Here is a 20,028-nt window from a genome sequence, read left to right as displayed (position 1 = left end):
ATGATAAATAAAAAAAAAAACAATCTTTAATTAAATAGGAATTTTTTAACTAATGGAAAATTTATATTTATATTTCTTTTGGATTGATTTCATGAAATAGAGGGATATAATTAAATAAATAATGACTATTGAAATTAAAATTAAAATAAATTATTAAAAAATTTCTTCACCAATTTCTTTTGCTTATATTCTTCAAGTAAAATTAAACATTTCTTTTTCAAAATAATTATCCCATATTTTATAATTCTATTAACATCTTTATGTTTTCTCACCCTTTCTCTCCAATTTACAAAATTAAAAAAGACATTAAAACTATAATAATATTCTTTTTATGAACAAAATTCCCATTTCTTTGCCCCTACTAAAATCAAATTAACATAACTAGGTTGCATACTTTGGAATAATCAAACTAAAATAAAGAGCTTGCATGATAAAATTTGTTGATTTCTTTTTCCTATACCCACTCAACTCAAATAGACAAACATTTTTATTATCGTTTGTTTGTAATTAAGAAGGTGTACTCCATCACTCCCTTTCACTCTCCAATTTTTTCTCTCTTAAAGAGGGTGTACTCCATCACTCCCTTTCACTCTCCAATTTTCTCTCTTAAAGAGGGTGTACTCCATCACTCCCTTTCACTCTCCAATTTTTTCTCTCTTATAGTCTTTAAAGGACCATGGATCCAACTACTACTCTTTAAAAAATAGCGTATAAGAATATCCCGATTTCTTTGTATCTATGTGGTTTACTGTAACATTAATATCTATTAATATCTATAATTTTGGAAAAATATTATGATATTTAAAAATAAATGAATTTTTCTAATATTAATAAAATAAAGTATATATAAAATATAGTGTAAAATAATTTATTTTTAAATATATATAATTAAATTAAAATAAAAATTATATATATATATATATATATATATATATATATATATATATATATATATATATATATATATATATATATATATATGACTTTATTGTAATAATAGAAATTCGTTATAAATTTACGTTTAAGAATCTGATTTTATGTATAAAGAAGTTAGTAATTTCACTAGTGAAAGGGGGAGGGACGTTAAATGATTCTCTTATGTTAGGAGGGTGAGGGATATTAAATGACTTGACTCAAAAAAGTTAAAGAAAAACCAAGTGAATTACACAAAAGTAGGGGGGTATGAGGAGAGTGCCTTTCCCATAGTCAAAATATGCAATCCAAAGGAATTATCATTTTTGGTTGAGACATGTCTCTTTTCCCAAGCTTGTATAATTTAAGCCTTTGTGAGACCTTGGTTAAGGCTTTAAGGCTACCCTGGATGTATATTGTATAAAGGCTCATATGTGGTTCATTATATAATTTATAGTAGTATTATTTCTTAGTGTTTATTGTAGTATCATTTTTTAGTGTTTAAAATATGACACAAACATCTATAGGCATAATAATATTTATTATTATGAGAAAATAAATAATAATATAAAAAATTTAATTTATTTTGTACTTTAATTAATATATTTTTATTTTTTCTAAGTTAAAAATTCTATTGATGCTTGAAAAGAGTTATATATCTAGATAGTTTGTGCACACCCTAAATTTCCACTTAGGAAACTAGATTAGTGGTAGTGTATAGAGTTCTTGCTTCTCAAAATTTGGGTCTCAAAAATCCAAACAAGAATAACAATAGGAACGTTGCAAAATTGACAAGTTCTAACCACCTTGCACACCTAGACTTATAACTAGGAGATAATATTAAAAGAAAACTAAACCAAGAAAAAAACATGAAAATTATGTTGAGTTAGATGGCTCCACCTTTATGCATTGATTTTCATTTTGAGTGGAGTTTCTTGGTAACTCAGGAGGGAAAAAATGATATTCAATTCTTTCCATATGCCTATCTAATTCCTTCACCTGGAGATGGAGCTTGTCTAGGTACAACAAGATTTCCAACAACAACTTGGCTAATAACGATTTCATTTGATAGTATAAAATGACCATATACATATATTGATTCTCTTGGCCCCTTTTGTTATTTATGCTGAGTTTCTAGGAGAGGATTATTGTCACAAGTTTTGAATCTAATAAGCAACCAAATTCCCATACCACCTCCTACTTCATCTACTGGTGGTCATGCTAAATACCTAGTGGATTTTGGTCACTATACTTTTTGAGTTGATGACAACCTGATACCTAGCTCTAGAACTTCCTCATTCCTTGTAGTATGAAAATCACATCAATAACAAGCATATTGATATAACGTGGGTTAAACAAAGTTCTAAGACTTCTACAAAATGATATTTTTATGAATTGATATTTCAATGCAACCTAGAGATGGAAGAGATGATCCACACCCCTTTCTCTTCTTGCATGGATAGTAAGACAACACATAGTATTTTTCTGTACTCGACTAGAATAGAAAAAGCAACCATTCTAGACTTTCCCACTATAAAAATCATAAAGTGTGGGGGAAACAACTTAACCAATATCCAAAGAAGGTGTACTGAAATATTTTCTCCTGAATCATACCTCCATGAAACTCCAAAATCCATAGATATATCATCATTAATAAAACTGATTGCAATGAATTTCCTTATATCATAACCTCACATAGGACTCTACACTCACAATTATCCTCTGCAGAATATAAACAAATGAAGTGATGTGACATCTAAGTGTAATAATTTCTCATTATGTTGCATACATAAATAGCCTTCATCCACTTTTAATAAGGGAGGGCACTATGGCACATCCCCTCCCATTATTACTCAGTGGGATGGTGACCATGCACCCTCCCATCATAAAATAAAATACCATCCCTACATGGGTGAGGTTGAGTGATGTAACATTAATATATATACTTTTGAAAAATATTATTAAACTTAAAAATTAAGAGAAGAATTATAAATATTAATACAAAATTAATTAATTATTTAAATAGTTATATATTTATTTAATTAATTAAATAAGCTAATAACAAATTTAAATACTAATAAAATATATAACTTTTAATTATTAAAAGATTTACTTTTATTTATTTCAATACTTAATAGATTAAATTTATATATTTGAAATGCCTTAGGGATTTTATGCACAAATATTGTGAATTTAATCATGGTTTTCAGTTTGTAATTTTCTATTGAAATAACATTTAAGGTGGGGTTGTAAAAATAAATAAATACCAATGAATAAAACTAAGTCTCCAAATTTCCTTACCTATTTCATTACATCTATTTCCCAAGTGAAGTTAAGCATTTGTCCTTTGCTTTCACTATCTCACAATTTTCCAATTATATCATAATATTTATTTTTCTTCCACTCTCTCACTCCATTTAACAAAGTTCGAGAAGAAGTTGAAGCCTCAAAGTAAGGAAATATTCACAGCAAAGTGATGTTCTCTTTATTGAAAAAATTCCCCCTTTCTTCATCCAATTGAATTCAAGTCAATACAAAGATCTTGTCAACTTTGGTGTTCATGTAGCTCCTACAACACCCTCCAAAATTTTGGCTTACACTCAATTTCGAAGCCTTCCTTGTTCTTGTACATTGTTGTCGCAAACATTAGAGCTTATTTCATGATATTTCTTGAAGTTTTTTTCCCCTTCTTCATGTTGGGTTAACTGCCATCTTTTGGCATGTTTAGCTGTCGCGCAATGTTTTCAAGGCTATTCTGATGGTTTCAAAGGCCTGACTTTGTATATATGAGTTGTTCTAACTATGTAAATGTTTGTTTCACTCATGCACAAAGTCCTGAGCATTGTCGCATAGGTGTCGTTACGGTCGTCCCAAAGTCTATCTTAAGTGTCGCACTTGTCGTATTTTTTGTAAAGTTGTCACACCGAGGGAAATTATTTATTCACGTGTTCAAGTGATCTATATTTTCATGTCATCAAATTATTATAAGTGTGTGATCACATTCAAGGTTCATCACAGTGATCACCTATCCCACACTTAGCCATTTTCGGGAAAAAAATTCCCTACTGAACCACTTCGCTTCACCGGGTCCCTTCTGAACTGTGCATTATGTAATCTAATCCCTCTAAGATGGGACCTTACTGCTTGTCACTATGTAATGTGTAGTTCCTATCTCCCAGGACTGTTGCATTGTGCAGTTCTTGTGCCCAAGCCCCGACCTTGACCTCCATAATTACGTAGTTATGTCCTCGAACCCAACTTAAACTCCACACTTCGCATCCTCAAGCCTTAAGCTCATCCCCTAAGTCCTTGAATTACGCAGTTGCATAGTAGCCTAACCTACCTTGACTCCCAGAACTGCAAAGTTGGCTCTACTAGTGTCCATTTCCTCAACCTGTCCCCACTGACTCTAGAAAAATGCACATTCTTGTCCTTCAAGCTTACCTGAGCTACACACTGCATTGTCTTAAAGCTCAAACTTTTCCCCCTTGTTGCTAGAACTATGCATTGTGGGGTCACTGAGTCCCTCTTACTAGCATGTCACTTGTTCTGGGCTCAACTGCTAGATCAGAATGAATCATCTTAGACTAGGGGGTTTTCAGATTGATGTTGTCTCGTCATGAGTGAATTGCAGGAACTTGTACCTCATCATGTCATGGAAAGATTATGGAGAAGGAGAAGAAGGAGTAAATCATGCCTAAATACCCTCTTGTAGTTGAACTTACAATTTTATCAATCAAGAGAAAGCGAAGGGACACTAGTTTTTGACCACTATCCAAGACTAGAGATCATTGAAGATTCCACATCATCAATCCATGCAGAGGTGAAGAGAAAGAACCTTCAAGAAGAAATCCAACACTTAGCAGCTACAATGACTTGACATTTCCATATCATCAAGTAGTCCATGTCAGTAGTGTCATGTCATGTCATGTCATGAGCGGTCATGTGCCACATCACTATTATGGATATTGCATATTGTATTCAAAATGTATTGTAAAGTGGAAATCTAAAGGACACACATGGAATGTAAAGAGTCATGTAAGTTGAAAGTCATAGGAAGTCAAACAGTCATGAGGGTAGTCAAAGAGTCACCCTTGTTTATATATACTCCCTCATTGTATGAGCATGGGATGTTTCACCTTGGCTCCTCCCGGAAGGCATTAGAGAGATAAGCTAGTTCTTTGAGGAGCAAGGAGGGGCTCCAATCCTCCACTATTGGAGCTAGTGATGTACATTGTAAACATGTGTCTTGGAACTTTTACTTGATAACAAAAGCCTTCAAGGCCAACACATTCTTCATGGATGGACCACGAATGTTTGTAAAACTATTATGGAGATGTTTTTATTTCATGTTTTCTTTCACATGTGCTAAGATAGTTCAACTATTTCATTTATTTTAGTACTTATGTTATTGTGAATGTACTATAATGGTTGTGATTGTTGTCCCATCCTTTTGGACTATTCAATGGGATATTAGAAAAATATTTCTTCATTGGTTGGTTGTAACGGCCCTCAAATCCACTGTGGACTATTCCGCTGGATGTTAGACTAACCCTTCTAGTTCGTGTGTGTCTCTTCTTAGGTGGTACTACTACCTCTCACTTAGAGGCTCACTTTTCTCCCCTCTCAAAAGTAGAAGAACCTTGAGACAATTACAACTGAACACTCACCAAGCACAACTTCATACTTTTTGAAGACATCATTGCATCCCTCTCTCTTGCTGATAGTTAGAGCCAAGGCATATCTTTAATATATATGGAAACCATGCTGGTATTCCAGATGGGGATCCTACACCAAACATTATGAGGTATAATTGGGACTTCACATTGGGGAGATTCTTTCGTTCAAATATTTCTAGCACCATCAATAGTGGCACTAGAAGGGGGGTAGATGACAAGTTGAGCCCGTTGAATCTAGTTTGAATCTGTTAACTAAAATGGTTCACACTAAAATATTACTCCCGAGGTGTTTCTGTAATTTATCCCTATTTCAATTTTCAATTCTCGATGATCCTCTCTATCACTTGTCCCAGTTAAAGTTTGATGGTGAGGATGGAACATCCATAACTGAGTACATTTCTATTTTTCTTAAATTTTGTGAATCTTATGAAGTCAATAATGAAGAGCTTTCTTGCTTTCTTTTATTCCTCATGCTTGAAGGTCATGTTAATTGATGGTGCCATACCTTCCCGCCTACTTCCATCAATTCCCTTCGTCATTTCCCCAGGGGTCTTCATCAAACCTTTGAAAGGTATAATTACTTAGATGTATGTAAAAGAATCAATCTCTTAAGAATGAATCATAATGAGTCAGTTGAGGATTTTGTGGATTGATTCCTTCACCTTTTTTGTGAAATTCATGAAAAGGACATGAATTAGGACTTCTTGAAGTAGGATTTTGAGCTCTTGGTTCTTATCTATTTACACGATGAATCTGAACCCACTGATTTTACTACTTCCTCAACTCTTGTGAATCATGAGATACCTCTAATTTCAAAGGAAGAATTTATTTCTCTTTTTCTGTATCCTCCTCCTTTTCTATTCCCGATGAAGGTGCCTCCTTGTGGAGGTTGTAAAGTTGGGAAATCTCCAAATCAAATTCCTAATCCATCTTCTCATTCTGCATTCGCTTTTCATGATTCAGATGCAATGGAAGAAATTCCATAATGTCTCATGAAGCCTACGGTGAAGACTAACTCCTCCATTCCAGAAGATGTTGTCACTGTTCATAGTTCTAGTCTCGAATATGATCCAGGTTTCTGTTATCCTCTATGATATACATGCCATGACTCCTTGTACCATGACCCAATCGATTAATCTGCTCCACCATCTAGTTTTTCATACTCTCTTTATTTTCACGTTGTTGGTCCAAATTGCGATTAGGTACCATGTAGTCACATTATGGGGGTAGGAGCAGGAAAGTGGATATGCTTTAAATATTTCCTCTCTTTTTCAAAACCCTCCATGTCAAAACAATGTGCTTCCATTCTTGTATGATTCTCAATTTGCTAATCTATGTAGTGAATAAAATGTAATCAACTCTGTCCATCAATATTTAGCCTTGGGCAACAATCAATCCAATAATGATCGCTTTGTTGATGTATGTGATCATGATTTCCCATGTGCATCAGCTGATATTTTGGTTTTTCATGAAGATTTTACTTTGGATCTAGAATCTGATTCAATCAAAAAAGATGTGCTTATTGAAACTTCCTCTTCATATCACTATCCCTTGTTCTCTACCATCTGTGATGTATCTACTTGTGATGGGGGTACTCTACAAGTCCATCATCCAATGAGTTAGCCTCTCAATTGGCATAAGTTGGTGATATTATACATCATGCAAATCAAAAGAATCAAATATTTGAGTACTCTTCCCAACCTTCATCATCTCTCCACTCGCATTAAGACAACACTTCAAATCAACTTATGAAAATTCCTCGATTCATTTATCTTTGAATTTGGGATCAGATAGATCTTCCGACTTGAGTAATCTAGTTTTTGAAGTTGAAGAATCTAGTCAAACGAGTGAAAGAGGTGGTTTCCATCTAGTGAGCAGTGGTTTTAATTAAACCAGAGGTAGCATCTATCCTCACACCATGCATGATCTGGTTTAGTCTTCAAAATGTGATTTTACAAGTTTGGAAAGTTATCAGACCTTCTATGGAGTCGAGGCACTTTAACTCCCATTGATGGTTATGTCAAGATCTTGTGACTTTGGTAATCCCCCCAAACTAAGCCAGATATGGTTTCTCCTGCACAACCCTTCTCTTTGCATGGTTTCACTTGATGTAAAAAAAAATTTGAAATTTTTTTGGTATTTTGGGTATGATCTTTCAAATTTTAAAGAATTTACTTCTGACCGGCTTTAGGAGTTTTTTCGGTGTATTCATATTCATGCAAATATATCGCATCAAAATTAGGTTTGGAATGTGTATCTCTCATAGAGGTATGGTATTGTGAAGTTAATCATTTCAATGACTACCTTTGGATGAATGAATCATGCCTATCAGATTCATCTCTTAATAGTCAGCTCTCGGTTTTTAATGCAAAGGTTATATTGCAAATCTCCCCCTTCATCGCAACTAAAATCCTCTTGAGTAAAAATGAATGCATGAGTTATCGCAAAAATCAAGTTCTTCTTCGTTCACTGTGTCCTGAATGGTCTCATGTATTTTTTGTGTTGACATACATTTTAAATTATTTTCATGATTAATATGCTTGCATAGTTTGTCACCAGTTACCGGAAAATGTTGTGTCACATTTGACTTGTGAGGAACTTGGTTCGATTTTTTAGAGCATTCATAGAACTGTTCAAATTGATTTGTATTCATTTATTACAAACTAGGAATCTGATTCTTTAATCATATCATCTGATCATTATTTTGTCTTTCATGATTGTCATTCCTGTTATCATTTTTCCACCAGTATATCCAACGACAGTTTTTTTCACATCATTTGATCTTCATTGTTCAACATCTTACTATTCAGATATTCGTCGAGCGATTGAGGCACTTCAGTCTCCATGGATGGTTATGTCAGGTTCTCACTGTCTCGACATGATTTTTGAATATGATTAGATCCATTTTCCCTCACAACATTCTTGTTATAATCTCGTGCCTCCAATTGAAAATCCTTCTTTTAAAATACATGGGGTTTTTAAGAGGATCATCATGAATTTTATGATCCAATCATTGAATGGTTGAAGCAATATTACTTCATAAAATCTATTGCAATAAACAGGTTTCAACCTTTTCTCATGCTTGCTAAGCACGATGACACAGAAGAAGGTGCATTCACAAGAAGTCTTCAAGGTTTGTCTGATTATGTTGTCTGTTGGAGAGGTAAGAGTGTGAATTGGATGAAACTGGTGGTTGTGACACACCTTCCTTTCCATAGGAAATACCTTCAAATTTTGGTACAAATTATTCAATCTCTCATATTTTCACTTGCACATTGCTTTAGATTTGTTTTAATCGATCACATCTTTGTGAATGGAGGTTAGGAACGATTACGGTGGATACATTGGAGATTCTATTATACATGACCCCAACCTTCTAGTTGTTAGGTTAGGAGTATGATTAGATGCATCCTAGTTTTTCTTATCTTTCACTCATCCTGGGTTGTTCTCTTTAGCCTCTCTTATCTTTTATTACTTTTCTCTTGAATTATGCTTTGGTTTAGCTTGCTTGTTGTGTGTTGTCTTTCCTTTCATTTTGTTTCTTTATTTTTTATTTCTTGGTGTTTTTATCCTTTTGTTTTCATCATGTGAATAAGTGTTGTTCCTTGACCTATTTTGGCTTCTTAGTATGTGTGTGTCTAAAGTCTAAGGAGTCTTTTGACACTTCGACATTTGGCTAATCGCAAGTCTGTATTCCTTGTGTTGGTTATATCTATTGGCCAATGAAGTTCCAACAGAAAATATGATTTGTCTGTAAGGAGAGTTTTGTTCCAACCATGAATCCATGTTTATTCCGAAAACCTCATTCCTACACTTGGTCTTTATGTTTTGGCGTCTTCATTCATATCCAACTAGCAGAAGTGGAGAAGGGGAAAAATATAAATGAGCAAATATAAACCAAATGTCTCTATATTCTTCTATGAAGGAATAACCTCTTCTACTCTCAATAAGTTTGGATCCCTCTTCTGCTTGAAAATAAATAAGTGACAATGCATAGTTCTCTTTTAAATAAATAAATAAAGATGAGAGAATAGAAAGGCTTCCTTCGCAGAGAGGAGAAGCAAGCAACTCTATTGGGGTATTGTCTAGGCTCGCTGGTAGTGAAGCAATGTTTGTGTTCCTTTGTGACTCTGCAGGGGTACTGTCCAGGTCCGATGACAGTAGAGCACCACCAGAAATAGAAAATTATACTCTTAAAATCTTAAGCTCGTGAGCTACACTACCCTTCCCAACTCGAAACATTGTGATATTTCGAAATCTTATGATGCGTTCAACTGAGAAGGTATAAGGGGAGCCATTTCTATTCATGGGGCAAGTTGGGAGGCCAAAGTAATCTGCACGATGAATCAATACTCCCTGAAGAACCGAGGCCCTACATAGAAGAAGTTAACCAAGATAGAGAAGCTGGAGTTAAAAAAGTATTGTAGCTATTGCAACACCCTCCACAATTTTGCCTTAGTCTCAATTTCAGAGCCTTCCTTGGTCTTGTACATTGTTGTCACAAACATTAAGGCTTATTTAATTTGCTTTCTTGCAATTTTTTGTCCCCTTTTGCATGTTGGGTTAACTTTCGTCTTTCAGCATGTTTGGCTGTTGCGTACTGTTTGCAAGCTTATTATGATGGTTTAAAAGGATTGTCTTTATGTATATGAGTTTTTCTAACTATGTAAATGTTTTTTTAATTCGTGCACAAATTCTTGAGCACTGTCACACAAGTGTCATCACAGTCATCCCAAAGTCTTTCTTAAGTGTCACACTTATCATATTTTTCGTAAAGAAGTCACATGGAGATAAATAATTTGTTCATGTGTTTGGGTGATCTATTTTTTTGTGTCATCAAATTATTCTAAGTGTGTGCTCACAATCAAGGTTCATCATAGTTCATCACCTATCCCACACTTAGCCATCTTTGGAAAAAATTCCTAACTGAGCAACTTATCTTCGCTGGGCCCCTTCTGAAATACGCACTATGCAGTCTCAACCCTCTAAGTTGTGACCTTTCTACTTGGCACTACACAATGCATAATTCCTATCTACTAAGACTATTGCACTATGAAGTTCCTAAGCCCATGCCCCATCCTTGACATCCAGAATTTTATAGTTATGTCCTCCAAGGCAACTTAAACTACGCACTTCACATCCTCAAGCCTCAACCTTATCCCTTAAGTTATCGAAATACATAGCTATGCAATAGAATAACCTCTCTTGACTCACATAACTACGTAATTGGCTCTCCTAGTGTCCATTCCCTCATCGTGTCCCCACTGACTTTAGAAACTGCACAATCTTATCCTTTAGGTTTGCTGGAGTTGTGCACTATGAAATATTAAAGGTTAATATTCCCACCTGGATACTAGAACTACACATTGTGTAGCCATTGAGTCTCTCTTCCCATCTTGCCACTTGTTTCAGGCTCAGCTGGTGGATTAGAATGCATCATCTTAGACTAGGGGGTTTTCAGATTGATGTCATCTCATCATGAGTGAATTGTAGAAATAGGTACCTTATAATGTCATGGAAATATTACAGAGAATGAGGAGGGAAGCATGCCTAAAGACCCTCTTGTAGTTGAACTTACAGGTTAATCGATGAAGAGAAAGCAAAGGCACACTAGTTTGCGACCACTATCCAAGACTGGAGATCATTGAATATTCTGCATCATCAAGCCATGCAGAGGTGAAGAGAAAGCATCTTCAACAAGACATCCAACACTTAGCTGTAATAGTGACTTGATATTTCCACATCATTAATCAGTCCATGTCAGCAGTGTCATGTCATGTCATGAGTGATCATATGCCACATCACTATTGTGGATCATGTATATTGTATTCAAAATGTATTTTAAAGTGGAAATCCAAAGGAATCACATGGAATGTAAAGAGTCATGTAAGTTTAAAATTTATATGAAGTCAAACAGTCACGAGGGTAGTCAAAGAGTCGCCCTTGGTTATATATACTCCCTCATTGTATGAGCAAGGAACTTTTCACCTTGGCTTCTTCCACAAGGCATTAGAGAGATAAGATAGTTCTTTGAGGAGCAAGGAGTGGCTCCAATGCTCCACTACTGGAGCTAGTGATGTACATTGTAAACATGTGTCTTGGAACTTTTGCTTAATAACATAAGCCTTCAAGGCCAGCGAATTCTTCATGCATGGACTATGAATGTTTGTAAGATAGTTCAAGTATTTCATTTATTTTATTACTTATCTTATTGAGAATGCATTGTAATGGTTATGATTGTTGTCCCATCCTTATGGATTATTCTGCAGGAAATTAGACAAATATGTATTCAATGGTTGGTTGTAACGACCATCACATCTACTATGGACTATTCCGTTGGATGTTAGATGGACCCTTATCATTCGTGTGTGTCTCTTATTGGGTGGTATTACTACCTCTCACTTAGAGGCTCACTTTTCTCCCCTCTCCATAATATAATAACCTTTACACATTTACAACTAGACACTCACCAAACACACCTTCTTTCTTTTCGAAGACAACATTGCATCCCTCTGTCTCATTGACAGTTAGATCAAAGGCGTATCTTTAAGGTATATGGTAACTAGGTTGATATTCCGAATGGGGTTCCTACACCAAATTTTGTGAGGTCTAATTGGGACTTGACATCAGGGATACCCCTTTCTTGATGAATTTCCAGCACCATCAACAGGTGTATGTTAAGAATTTTCTTTATCAAAGAGAAATTTCATTGATTTATTCACTCTTACACCACTTAAGTGAAGTCAATATGACACCCCTAATTTCTCTCCTCTATAATTCCCTTAAATTTTTCTAACTCTTCACTCCATCGACATGTTTCATTCTCTAACAATTGCACTATGAGTCAATTCATAGTGTTTTCTATTATTAAAAAGTATTTCCACTGACTTGTTTACCGTTACGCCCCACTAAAGTCAAGTCAATATGGACATCTATAACTCTCTCCTCTATAATTCCCTTAAAAATTTCCAAATTTCCACCTATTCAACATGTTTCATTTTGTAATAATCGTTTTCTTTTCAACTTAGAGTGGTTTTGTTTATTAGAGAAAAGTTCCATTGATTTATTGACCTCTATGATCCACTTAACTCAAGTCAATATGGACATATCTAATCTCTCTCCTCTATAATTCCTTCGAACTTTTCCAATTCTCCACTCCATGAACATGTTTCATTCTCCAATAGTTATTTTCTTTTCAACTTAGAATGTTTTTCTATTTTATTTTATTAAAGAATTTTCATTGAGTTATTCACCCTTATTCCCTACTTAATTCAAGTCCATATAGACATCTCTAATATCTCTCCTCTATAGTTCCATTAAAATTTCCAACCCTCCTCCATTGACATGTTTCATTCCCCAACAATTACTCTTTTATCAACTCATAGTGTTTTTCTTTATTAAAGAAATTTTTCATTCCTTTATTTATTCATATGCCCCAATTAAATCAAGTCAAAATGGATATCTCTAGTCTCTCTCTATAATTCCTTTAAACTTTTCCAAGTCTCCAATTCCATTAAAATTGTTTATTCTCCAATAATGGATTTCTTTCCAACTCAATATTTGTTACAAAATAGGACAATATTGAGAGAGGGGCATGAATTAATGTTGTAGGAATTTCCACTATTTACAAAATCTCTTTCACTTATGCTATGATATTAGGACATGATAAAGAGTTTCAACAATTAATTTATATGAGCATGACATGAAATAATTTCAGAACACGACGAACACACACATGGTTCAAACTTTGCTTCAATTATTTCACGAGGAAACCTACAGATTTCTATTACAAATTCTCTGGCTACAACCAACAAGAAGCTACAACTCCCTAATGTATCAACTAAAATTGAATGAAGATACAACCCCAATTATTTACCAACACCAACTAGAAGGAACACCAACCCCTAATCTACAAGCTACAACTTCCTTGACATCAATGATTCATTTTTCATCCATTTTCACACTGGAAGCATGAATGCCACCTTTGCATACAAATAAAAAAATATCTTCCTTAATCACCAATACCTTCAAATTACTAAATACACTAGCACCTCACACACAATTATTGGCACAAAAAAACTCTCATATGTCTTGCTTGATCAAACCTACTGATAAATATTTTTTCTTTGTTATTTTATGCCTCTTTTATTTTCATGTAATATTGCATGAATTCTTTATTTTTGGCTTTATATTCTTCAAAATATGTCTTCTGAATGTGTTTTTCAAGTTAACACCCTCTATCCTACTATTCTAGGCTAAATCTCTAAGTTGAACTATGAATTTTTGCTATTCTGGTGGTTTAGAGGGTTTAGTAGGAATTTACTATAATTATTAGGCTTTTAACCTTAGCTTAACTACCAATTCTGCCACTTAAATTGATTTTTCGCCAAATAATAGCCCTACCCCCTTACATGTTGGGCCCTTGTCTCTTTTCTGACATAAAACCTTGTGCCATGATCCCCACCTTGGTCTCTTATTCGCTTATATGCTTTTAAGCCTCCATGGGCTAATTTTCTTTATAAATCTGCTTCCACGCCATTTCTCGCATTACTGTATGGACCAAGTGTTGGTGCTTGATTCAGGGCACCTTTATCCAATTCTTTTGCTTTATACCACTTTATAAAACTTTGGGATTTACCTTGCGGACTAAGTTGTTAAGTCAAGTCTTCCCACACTATTTCCATTGGTTGTCGCTCTATCATAGAATCACTATCAACCTAGTGCTAGTATCTCTATCTTTCCTTCTCCACACCTTCAAACATCATCAGGGTTTTCCTTGTTGGCCTAGTTTTCTTGTGGGGATTTCCCACTATAGCTTCTCACTAATCACTGCCACTTCCGAGCTGAGTCATCATTGAGAACAACGATATTAGCCCAATCTCTAGTTAGCCCGATGCTTCCAATGTTTGATGCTATAAAAAAATTTGGGTTTTCCAATGGGATTAAATCATGGTAACATCTCATATCCCACATGTCACTATTTGAGTGGTGAAACATGTCACCCAAAAATGGCCCATTCGGTCACCCAAAATGGCCAAAAACACCTTCCATGTGTTGACCTGTTATTGGGCCATGTCATTGCTGACATCATCATCCACCTGCGCACTTATGTCATCCTTGTGAACCAATCAAATGTTGCCATGTATCCCACTCAAACCATCTTGGTGCTTAGCTTCATTGTGTTCTTTTATCCTCCAAGATTAACTCAACGGGATAATATTTCATGTGCTCCATTGTCTAGTCACTAAACTACTTCCACCATCCTTCTATTAGAGAGGAGAGAGAAAGGGTCCAAGCCTTGGTTTTTCACCATATTCCTCTGTAAATTTTTAAAAATAAAACCACCAACCTCAAGCCTATATCCTACTACCATGTTGCCCCACCGTGCTCCACTACCACAAAAACACTTTGTGGTTTTCACTTCCTCCTCTGGTTATTTGTGGTTTTAAGAGGGGGAAGTAGTGAAATTGACCAAAACTGTCAATTTGACCATCGATGGTTTAGGAAAAATTCACATTGCGTGACCCCCCTACCTGTTAATGGTCAAGATGTGGACCCCCACATAATACTGCCGATGTGTTGGTGAGGATGTGTAGGGCTCGATCATTCTCTAAACATACATGTCATTTAACATGTGACCTATGTCATCCCACTTCTCTCTTTGTGTGCTCAAAGTTTCTCCAGAGTACATCCACCGAGATTCCATTGTTGGTATGAGCTATTATGTGGGCTTCGTCATCGACCAATAATAATGCTCCCCACTAATGTGATGTCAGCCACATGTGCCCAACACTTTGAAAAGTGGCTCTGCCAAAGACTTTGTTGTGTTTTTCTATACGCAAAACTTAACTATGTTCCAAAAGGGTCCTCCATCCACTTTAGCTCGGCATACTTGACTTTTGGGATCCCTAACTTTGACTAGCTCTAACTTTTGATACAAAAGTATATTTCTAAGCTTCCACATATGACTAGAAATCTCTTTCAGATATATTTCCATGTAAGTGGGTTTCACCTACATTTGACATGATTTTCTATACAATAAATAGCTCTAAAATCTCCACACCATCTCACCCTAAATGTTGATCTTCATTCTTCTTCTTGTTTCCTGAACCTGGTCACCTATGGCACTTTCACACCTTTTCCATCAATGAAAACATATTTCTAACATTCTCCCCTTTTGGCATTGATGGCAACATCATAATAAAACAAAACTTAATCATGAACAAAAAATGGGCTTCTACTTGTGTTCTTATCTCTTATGTATCATTTTGATGTTTCTCCTCTTGAGAAGCACTTGTCTTGTGCTAAACTACTTCAGTTGATGTGGTGTTTCTGCTGGTTTTCTGCATCAAGACCTCTCCAAAACATCTCATGCTATACTTTTTTTTTATCACCAAGAAATATCCCCCTTTTACATCAATGAAAAATACACCAACATGCTCCCTGTATAGCCTTACTCCCCCTTGCAACAATCTTCCTCTATCTTTTTGATCATGTGGACTTGGTAGCTTCTTCTTGATATGATGAAGATACAGCAACTACTATTATTCCTCTGGAAGGAAGATCTAGTGGAGGGAGACAAGAGGAACAACTCCCAATATTTTCATAAAATACCCAAACTTTTTTCTAGGAAGTGTCTTGGTGAAAATATTAGTAACTTGTTCTCTTGTAGGTACATAATTGAGCTTCACAATTTGATCTCCAAATTTTCTTTCGATAAATGATACTTGATTGGAATATCTTTTGTCTTAGAGTGGAAAATAAGAATCTTTGACATGTTGATTTCACTTGTGGTATCAAAAATAATAGGAATATGATTCCCATAACACACTTGTATATCTTGTAGGGTTTTCTTCATCCACGGTAGTTGAGTGCAACAATAAGTTGTTGCAATATATTATTTTTCAGTCTTAGATAAAGAGATTGAAGCTTACTTCTTGGTTAACCATGAAACTAAACATTCTCCAAGAAAGAATGCACCACCACTAGTGCTCTTTCGATCATCTACATTAATTTCCCAATCAACATTCGTATAAATAGTTAATGAAAAATATTTACCTCTGGGGTACCTAAGTCCATCGCCCATTGTGGCTCTGAGATATCTAAGAATCCTCTTGGCTGCTAGTAGATGGCTCTATCTGGGGGCTGCGTGAAATATCCCAATAATACTAGCTGCCTACATAATGTCTAGCCTTGAATTATTTAGATACAATAGGTTTCCAATGATAGATCTATATGAAGTCTAATCAACTTCAGGTGAGTCATCAGTCTTACTAAGCTTGCAGACCGTCACCATTGGTGTTCTCACTACAGAGAATTCCTCCATGCCAAAATTATTCAATAGTTCTTTGAGATATTTTATTTGTGAGATAAAGCTCCCTATACAAGCAAATAATAAAGTTCTCCAATCATAGACATCTCAAACTCAACCTTCATATCATATGCAAATTCACTGGTTAACAAAATTAAATCACTACAAAAAATAATGTGATCAACATAAACAACCAACACTATGAGTTTGCTATTATTGGATTTGACATTTAAGTTGATGTCAGATGCAACTCTTTTGAATCCATACTTGAGTGGGCATCTTTCCAACTTGGAATACCAACCTCTATGGGCTTGCTTGAGACTATACAAGGCCTTCTCAAGCTTGCAAACATAATCTGGATTTTCTATTAGCTAAAAACCATATGGATTCTCTTTGTAAGCTTATTCTTGTAGTTCTTTGCAACATCCTTTGGTTTCTCCATGGATAATATGGTTACATGTGCTTGCATAGGGGGATTGAGCAACTTCCTTCTTATTTGAACACTTGTTGTTAAATCACCAATGATTTGATCAACTAGTTGATATTTTTCAACATACCTTGAAGGATCCTTAGCTTGAGGACTGGAGGGCTCTTCATTGTCTTATTCTGCAGTTGGCTCACTGTTCTCCTCACCATTGATGATGGTTTCATTAAAATTGGTATTTACTAGTTGTTTATTTTCATATTCAGCATATTCATCTACTTTAACATTAATGTAGTTAATAATCCTTTTAGTGTTCTTATTATAGCATCTATATCCTCTATTGTTATGTTAATACCCATGAAAATACCTTCATATTCTCCTTCATTGAAATTACCAAGTTTATCGTCATTCTTCTTTATGTAACATATGATACCATAAACTATGAAGTGCTTGACTATTGCAAGTATTCCATACCAAAGCTCATAGGGAGTTTTTCACTATTTTGTCTGAAATGAGCTTTATTGAGAATAACCACTACATTGTGTATGGCTTTTCCCCAAAATCTATGCTAAATCTTTTTGCTCAATTTGACTATCTGATCAAAATTCATATGTCCAAGTCTCCTATGCCACAACCAAATCTCATCAATCTTTGATAAGGAATACCTCTCAGTTTTCTCCTTTAGAACATAAACATTATTGTTTGTTCTTAGATTTTCAGCCACTATTTCACCTATGCCTATAGACTTGATTTCACAAATTTTAGCCTTGAAAATTGCATCATAGCCTTGATCACACATCTGTGACACACTTAGCAGATTATGATTTAACCCATCAACAAATAAAACATTCTTCTCTTTAACTTTTCCATTTGATAGACTGACTGTTCGTTTTCCAACAATATTACCAGATGCATTGTTTCCAAATGTTATGTTACCTTTTTCAATTGGTTTCAATGTGAGTAACTTGCTTCTGTCTCCTAACATGTTCCTAGAACAACCACTGTCCACATACTAATGATTTCCTTCATTATAGCAATATATAACAATATCACATTGCTCTATTTTCTCCTTTTCTTTCTAGATATTGAGGTTTTGATTGATTTATTCAATAATAGATTTAGACCTCTTTTCCTTAAGTTTGCAATCAACAACTATATGCCCAAAATTTTGACACTTAAAACATTCCACTAGATAGTGCAAGGCAGAAAAAGAGTTGTTGTACCTTGGTCTATTATTCCTCTATCTATCTTATTGATTTCTTCTTCTTGATTTGAAATTCCTACAGGATAGATTGACTCTATAGTTTGTTACTTTATGTCCGTAATTGGAGCAGGTGAACCAGTGTCTTGGAAAAATATTTTCATACATTGAACATTATCATCTATTCTAGGCCAATCTCTTAGTATTTAAACTTGATTGGCTAGAATTTTCTTTTGTTGTTATTGTTAAATCTTGGGCTACATACCATCTCTTTGTTGTTTTGTAGTCCCTTCCTTTGTTGCTGGAAGAAAAGTGATTTTCTTTTTTCCTTTCAATTTTGTTGTTGAACTAGATTAGGCCTCAAACCAAATACCACTATGATCTTTAGAAATTATTTGTCCTTCCAATATCTCATTCAAATGATCAGTCCCCTGTCCAAACTTTTGATTGAACCATCTCAACATTTTGGCTTTCTCTAGCACTTTTCTAAGCAAAAGAATTTCACCTTCCAACCATTACCAAGTTTGTTTTTTCTCATTCAACTCTTCATTTAAATATTCTTGATTTTCTTACCTTATTCAATTTGCAGGATAAATTGTTCAAAAACCTCAACCTTTTCCTTGTTTAGTAACTCCTTTAGTTCTTTATTTTTCTTTCTCATCCTTTCAATCTCTTCAATTTCAGTTATCAATTCTCCTTCTAGATCTACTTCTGCCTCTTCATCATCATAATTGATAGCTTCAACTTGCAAATTTTCTATGGCCATCAACATGAATTATTTTGGGCTTTCATCACCTATCTTCATTTGACGATTGGTTGGATTCACTTTTAGAGGAGTTTTATTCTTGAACACAGAGACCTCTCTTTTTAGCTTTCTTTCTATCCTTTTGCACTTTCCTGAATTCTTCTCTTGGATCATAATATTTCTTATGTTTTTTTAGGACACTCTGATGCATATTGACCAAGTTTTCAAAACAGTTAAAATATATCTTACCTTTATGCTTACACGAGCCTCTCTTGAACTTCCTCAAAAACTTGGATTCTTCTTCATCATATTCACAACATGAATCATCATGATCCTCCTTGGCATTTTTATCTTCTTTGAAGGCTAATCCTTTTGTTGCAGCCTTGCCATTTGATGACCTGAAATCACCCTTAGATGACCTCAGGAAATTAATGAAGGTATTACAGACTCAAGTGTTGGGGTGTGCCTATGTTATTTTAAGAAACGGATCAATAAGATTGCGAAATACATAGACACTTGAAACAGTAAGAGAACACAATAAGCAAATACAAAACACAACAATTTTAATAAGGAGTTCACCCAATCCTCCTGGGCTACGTCTCCTGGTCTAGCCTTCAGTGATGGCCTTTTCTATTGTGTCTTAAAGCAGAGTTTTTACAACAAGGAGCTCAATTTGAGTCTCGCTTAACAGAAGATGATTAGTAGGATGGTACTTTTATTCCCCATGTCCTTAGAGTACATAGATTCCCCTTACTG

This window comes from Pinus tabuliformis, chromosome 8 (genome assembly GCF_031772625.1).
Source record: "Pinus tabuliformis cultivar Carrire ecotype Pingquan chromosome 8, CPIR1, whole genome shotgun sequence".
Classification (NCBI taxonomy): domain Eukaryota; kingdom Viridiplantae; phylum Streptophyta; class Pinopsida; order Pinales; family Pinaceae; genus Pinus; species Pinus tabuliformis.
Note: the sequence above shows the minus strand (reverse complement) of the source record.